The 6,056-nt window shown below is 43.9% G+C and overlaps 4 non-coding genes across 4 annotated transcripts; 1 reads left to right on the forward strand and 3 right to left on the reverse strand.

Annotated features, from left to right (window-relative positions):
* Positions 1–191: 191 nt before the first annotated feature.
* Positions 192–264, reverse strand: Trnaf-gaa (transfer RNA phenylalanine (anticodon GAA)). Its single transcript has one exon. It is a non-coding gene; the product is annotated as a tRNA-Phe (tRNA).
* Positions 265–1,731: 1,467 nt separating this feature from the next.
* On the reverse strand, positions 1,732–1,804 carry Trnaf-gaa (transfer RNA phenylalanine (anticodon GAA)). Its single transcript has one exon. It is a non-coding gene; the product is annotated as a tRNA-Phe (tRNA).
* A 1,469-nt stretch (positions 1,805–3,273) lies between these two features.
* On the reverse strand, positions 3,274–3,346 carry Trnaf-gaa (transfer RNA phenylalanine (anticodon GAA)). The gene has a single exon. It is a non-coding gene; the product is annotated as a tRNA-Phe (tRNA).
* Positions 3,347–5,945: 2,599 nt separating this feature from the next.
* Trnak-uuu (transfer RNA lysine (anticodon UUU)) lies at positions 5,946–6,018 on the forward strand. Its single transcript has one exon. It is a non-coding gene; the product is annotated as a tRNA-Lys (tRNA).
* Positions 6,019–6,056: the final 38 nt, after the last annotated feature.

Here is a 6,056-nt window from a genome sequence, read left to right on the forward strand (position 1 = left end):
CACACACACACACACACATCGGCACAGGCGCACCTAAATTCACTTAGATCATTTTTGTTTTGAATTTAGGGCGAATTCGTAAAATATATCGTGTCTGGGTGTGTGCCGTGCGTGTGTGTGTGCGTTTCTTGAATTAAGAAAAACTGAAGAAAAAAAGAAAGAAAAAGTGTCAACCGCCGGATAGTGTTCCGTGCCGGAACCCGGGATTGAACCAGGGACCTTTAGATCTTCAGTCTAACGCTCTCCCAACTGAGCTATTCCGGCTGACAACATAGCGAGCGACGCAAATCGTAGTGAATGCGCGAGAGAAAACAAAGTGGCGAAGGGAGATAAGAAATCCTCATAGGTTTTCTTAGTTTGAGTTATTACCTCCCTTTGATTCACTCAGTCCTGAGTGATTTCCATCCCTGCTTCCATCGTAAAATAATTTGTGTGACATTTTCATTACATTGCATGTCAGTGTAACAATATTCGACTACCCTTGGGTTTGTTTGTATGCTTTAAAAAAGAAGAAGAAGATTGTTTGTTCTGATTTATATCTGAAATAGGCGGAAATATTTATGTCATCTCTACTATGAAATGTACTCACTGGCAGCTGAAACTATGATGTTTTAAATACATTTACAATAAATAATTATGTGATTATCATCTTAAGTCCACCCCAACTTCCCACTTTTCCTGTCATCTAGACCTATTTGTTGCGTTGCGAGCGTTGTGGTATTACTTAATATTTCTCAGTGAATATAGTTTGGAAACTGATATGCAGTGCCGGGTGTGCAATTCAGTGAGTGAGGATAAATGAATGAACAACATCGCATTAATCTAAATTCCCGTGTCTTTGGACATTAGTGCGATAAAATGCCTTTGTTTTTTGGTCAGACTACTGAGCCAGTCAGTGTGAAATTCGGGCTGTTCTCTCTGGGGAGAACGCGTTGTCACGGAGTGCAACGCCACCCCGGCCTTTTTCCTTTTTCTGTTTTTGTTGTTGTTTGTTTGTTTTTTTTTGTTTTGTTTTGTTTTGTCTGCAAATATATTCATTTTACGATCAAACTGGATTTTCCCGTAAAATGTTGCTTGAGACAGCCCCTTTGCTACCGTGTGCCAGTGTGCTGGGGTTCCGTCTTTTATGTCACAGTGCACTCCGTGCCAGTGCATGCCGCTGCGTACAGGACCTCGGCCCCGGCGGTTCAGTGTATCGCTTAACTTGGACGGAATGACCGTAGCACCCGGCAGACCCAGGGGAGTAAAAATCCCGGTCCATATCAGACCAAACCCTGGTGGGCAGGATCATGATCATGCTTCACTTCACAAACTCATTGCTTCTTTCGCCATCATCGCAGCAGACATGCACGTATACAGTGGCCGTGTACGTGCGCACGTGCCGGTGTGTTCTTGCTTGCTGCGTGTGTTTCACCCACTGTAACGTAAGGTAGTCCTACACACACACACACTAACTCACTGTGACACACACACACTGACACACACACACACACACACACACACGCACTCACACACACACACACACGCACACTGGCACACACACACACACACACACACATCGGCACAGGCGCACCTAAATTCACTTAGATCATTTTTGTTTTGAATTTAGGGCGAATTCGTAAAATATATCGTGTCTGGGTGTGTGCCGTGCGTGTGTGTGTGCGTTTCTTGAATTAAGAAAAACTGAAGAAAAAAAGAAAGAAAAAGTGTCAACCGCCGGATAGTGTTCCGTGCCGGAACCCGGGATTGAACCAGGGACCTTTAGATCTTCAGTCTAACGCTCTCCCAACTGAGCTATTCCGGCTGACAACATAGCGAGCGACGCAAATCGTAGTGAATGCGCGAGAGAAAACAAAGTGGCGAAGGGAGATAAGAAATCCTCATAGGTTTTCTTAGTTTGAGTTAATACCTCCCATTGATTCACTCAGTCCTGAGTGATTTCCATCCCTGCTTCCATCGTAAAATAATTTGTGTGACATTTTCATTACATTGCATGTCAGTGTAACGATATTCGACTACCCTTGGGTTTGTTTGTATGCTTTAAAAAAGAAGAAGAAGATTGTTTGTTCTGATTTATATCGGAAATAGGCGGCGGCAATATTTATGTCATCTCTACTATGAAATGTACTCACTGGCAGCTGAAACTATGATGTTTTAAATACATTTACAATAAATAATTATGTGATTATCATCTTAAGTCCACCCCAACTTCCCACTTTTCCTGTCATCTAGACCTATTTGTTGCGTTGCGAGCGTTGTGGTATTACTTAGTATTTCTCAGTGAATATAGTTTCAGGGAAACTGAGTACAGTGCTGGGTGTGCAATTCAGTGAGTGAGGATAAATGAATGAACAACCTCGCAACAATCAAAATTCCCGTGTCTTTGACATTAGTGCGATAAAATGCCTTTGTTTTTTGGTCAGACTACTGAGCCAGTCAGTGTGAAATTCGGGCTGCTCTCTCTGGGGAGAACGCGTTGTCACGGAAGGCAGTGCAACGCCACCCCGGCCTTTTTTCTTTTTCTGTTTTTTTGTTGTTGTTTGTTTTTGTTTGTTTTTGTTTTGTTTTGTTTTGTTTTGTCTGCAAATATATTCATTTTACGATCAAACTGGATTTTCCAGTAAAATGTTGCTTGAGACATCCCCTTTGCTACCGTGTGCCAGTGTGCCGGGGTTCCGTCTTTTGTGTCACAGTGCACCCCGTGCCAGTGCATGCCGCTGCGTACAGGACCTCGGTCCCGGGGGTTCAGTGTATCGCTTAACTTTCGACGGAATGACCGTAGCACCCGGCAGACCCAGGGGAGTAAAAATCGCCGCCGCGGTCCATATCAGACCAAACCCTGGTGGGCAGGATCATGCCATGGTCGCAGCAGACATGCACGTATCTTCTGTGTGCCTGGGGCCGTGCACGTGCGCGCGTGCCAGTGTGTTCTTGCTTGCCGCGTGTGTTTCACCCACTGTCAAGTACGGTAGGCCTACACGCCGCAAGGGAAGTGTTTTTTGTTTTCTTGCACACACACACTGACTCTCACTGTGACACACACACACACACACAGACACACACACACGCACTCACACACACACACGCACACTGGCACCCATACACACACACACCGGCACAGGCGCACCTAAATTTACTTAGATCATTTTTGTTTTGAATTTAGGGCGAATTCGTAAAATATATCGTGTCTGGGTGTGTGCCGTGCGTGTGTGTGTGCGTTTCTAGAATTAAGAAAAAGTGAAGAAAAAGTGTCAACCGCCGGATAGTGTTCCGTGCCGGAACCCGGGATTGAACCAGGGACCTTTAGATCTTCAGTCTAACGCTCTCCCAACTGAGCTATTCCGGCTGACAACATAGCGAGCGACGCAAATCGTAGTGAATGCGCGAGAGAAAACAAAGTGGCGAAGGGAGATAAGAAATCCTCATAGGTTTTCTTAGTTTGAGTTATTACCTCCCTGGTGGGAAAAAAATCTGACGGATATTCATCATCACTGAGCAAAAGCACTGCAGTGTAAATCAGTGTCACATGAATACACGTAACTATGCGCGTTTCTGTTTCCTGACAATTCGAAATCGTGACTTGAAATATTTCGCGTGCAGTGCACCGACACCACTGAGTCAGTGTATCGACGGAAATTCGTTGACTGAAGCCGCGTGGTTTTGTGTAACTCAGTTGACTCGACGACCCGGCGTGACAGCGGCGTGAGTCTCACTTCCTCGTAAACCAAGCAGAAGCTAAACCCGGCCTAAAAACGCAAATTCTGCCAGCTTTTCGCAGCACGTATCGCCACTGAGAGTTTGGCACAAGCACACGTGATTTTTGCAGTTTCCTTCAGTTCAGGATGATTGATTTCGCCGTCACTGTTTGGCAGATGTGGTGTAGCGTACATGGATTTGTCCGAACGCAGTGAAGCCTCCTTGAACTACTGATGACTGATACTCTGCGGATACAGACACAAACCAAATTTATCAGTGGACATGTTGACTGAGAGCTGTTTTCAAGAGTAAGTCAACTGAAGAATCTCGGAGACAGTATACTGCCCGGCGGAACATCATGATCGTATGAAGTTATGTATAAGACCGAGAAACGTGGTTTTACAAGACCGTTGACTCACTCAGTTCAGTCTGAACGAACTCAGCCAGATCGATAAAGACTGATTTAACTGATTAGTTGTACTGACATACTGGACGGTGTGTGTGTGTGTGTGTGTGTGTGTGTGTGTGTGTGTGTGTGTGTGTGTGTGTGTGTGTGTGTGTGTGTGTGTGCGCGCGCTTCCGTGTGTGTCTGTGTGTGTGTGTGTTTGAGAAAATTTTTGGAGAAACTCACACAGAAACACACAGACACACCCAGCCCACACCGGCACACACACCCCCACACAGTGGTCAAACAGAGGAGAGGGTCAATGAATATAAATATTTAGGGACCATCTTAGACAATAAGCTGACTTTTGACAGAAATGTTGATTCCATTCATAAGAAATGTCAATCTAGAATTTTTTGTTTACAGAAGCTTAGAAATGTTGGTATAAATTCAAATATTCTTCAAAGTTATTATCGATGTTGTATCGAGTCCGTGCTTACAGTTTCATTTATGTGCTGGTATGGAAGTTTGGGAGTGAGGAGTAAGCGTGTTTTGAACGATGTCATGAGTGTATGCAGTAAAATTGTGGGAGTGAAACAAGCTAGTATGCAAGAGCTGTATGAAAGTCGAGTGGTTAAAAAAAGCAGGCAGATAGCAACTGACGACACCCATATTTTAGCAAAGTATTATGAGCTGTTGCCATCAGGACGACGCTACAGAACTTTAAAGTTGAAATCCAGAGCTCTGAAGACTTTTATTCCACGTTCAATCCACCTTTTAAATTCTTGAGAACTGTGTGTGTGTGTGTGTGTGTGTGTGTGTGTGTGCGCGCGCGCACTCTCATGTGAGACGTGTGAAAGTCCGTGCATGATAGGCTGTACCTTGTTCTAGTTGTGGTGTGTGTGTGTGTGTGTGTGTGTGTGTGTGTGTGTGTGTGTGTGTGTTTACTGAGCTTAAAACGTGACAATTGGTTATAATGAATGTGCAATATGTAGGAAGAATAATGTGCAATATGCAGGATGAATGTACAATGAATATGTCTAATGCTAACGTCCATATTCTAAATATATTTCTGTTTAATAATTGCGATGTAATAATTAATTGCAATGTTTTTAAAAGCGAATATGTGAAATGCTTTTATTTGAGAACATATGTTTATTACTCTTGTTTAATCAAGTTATCCGCGTGTGTGGGGTGAGTGTTGGGGGAGGGGGGGGGGGCGTGCGGTGCGGGTGTGTGCTGATTATCTGGTTGTGGTTTTCCGCAATTCATCTTTATTCTTATCTTATCTGTCTATTATAACCAATGTGTAGTATAGTAAGCTATGTTTATAATTATATTCAAATAATGTTTCTTCATTCTTTCTGTTTTTACATTAAGAATACTAGTTATTACCTGCAGTGTGTGGATGTATGTATGAAACGATGTATGTGATATTTTTTACATTTGTATCTTCGTAATATTTGTAGGGGCTGTTGTTGGCTTTTACAGCTATGGTCACCATGTTGTTTACTTGTCTATGTTGTGATAATGCACCTGACCAAATTTCTCCAGTTGGAGATAATAAAGTTATTCTTATCTTATCTTATCTTACTCAGTGTGATACACTCACTTCCCGCCCATTCCCCCGCCCCCCGACCCCCCCTCGGCTCCCGCCCACCCACCCCAACACTCTTCTCCCCCACGCACACCCTCCTCCACACACACAAACCTCCTTCTCCTCCGTCTTTTCATCTCCTTCCACCGACTGCACGGCTGAGAAGAGCTCTGAAGCTGGGCTGTTCATCAACTGAACAAAAAGACCCATCTCCAAGCGCCACCAAGAACTCGGCTGTAAGCTCTGACTGTCGTCTTCTGCCGGACAGCCCGGTTAGCTCAGTCGGTAGAGCATCAGACTTTTAATCTGAGGGTCATGGGTTCGAGTCCCATATTGGGCGCTGTCTCTTTTTAAAAAAAAAATTTTTTTATTATATAT

Source organism: Babylonia areolata, chromosome 18 (assembly GCF_041734735.1).
Source record: "Babylonia areolata isolate BAREFJ2019XMU chromosome 18, ASM4173473v1, whole genome shotgun sequence".
In the NCBI taxonomy this organism is placed as follows: Eukaryota; Metazoa; Mollusca; class Gastropoda; order Neogastropoda; family Buccinidae; genus Babylonia; species Babylonia areolata.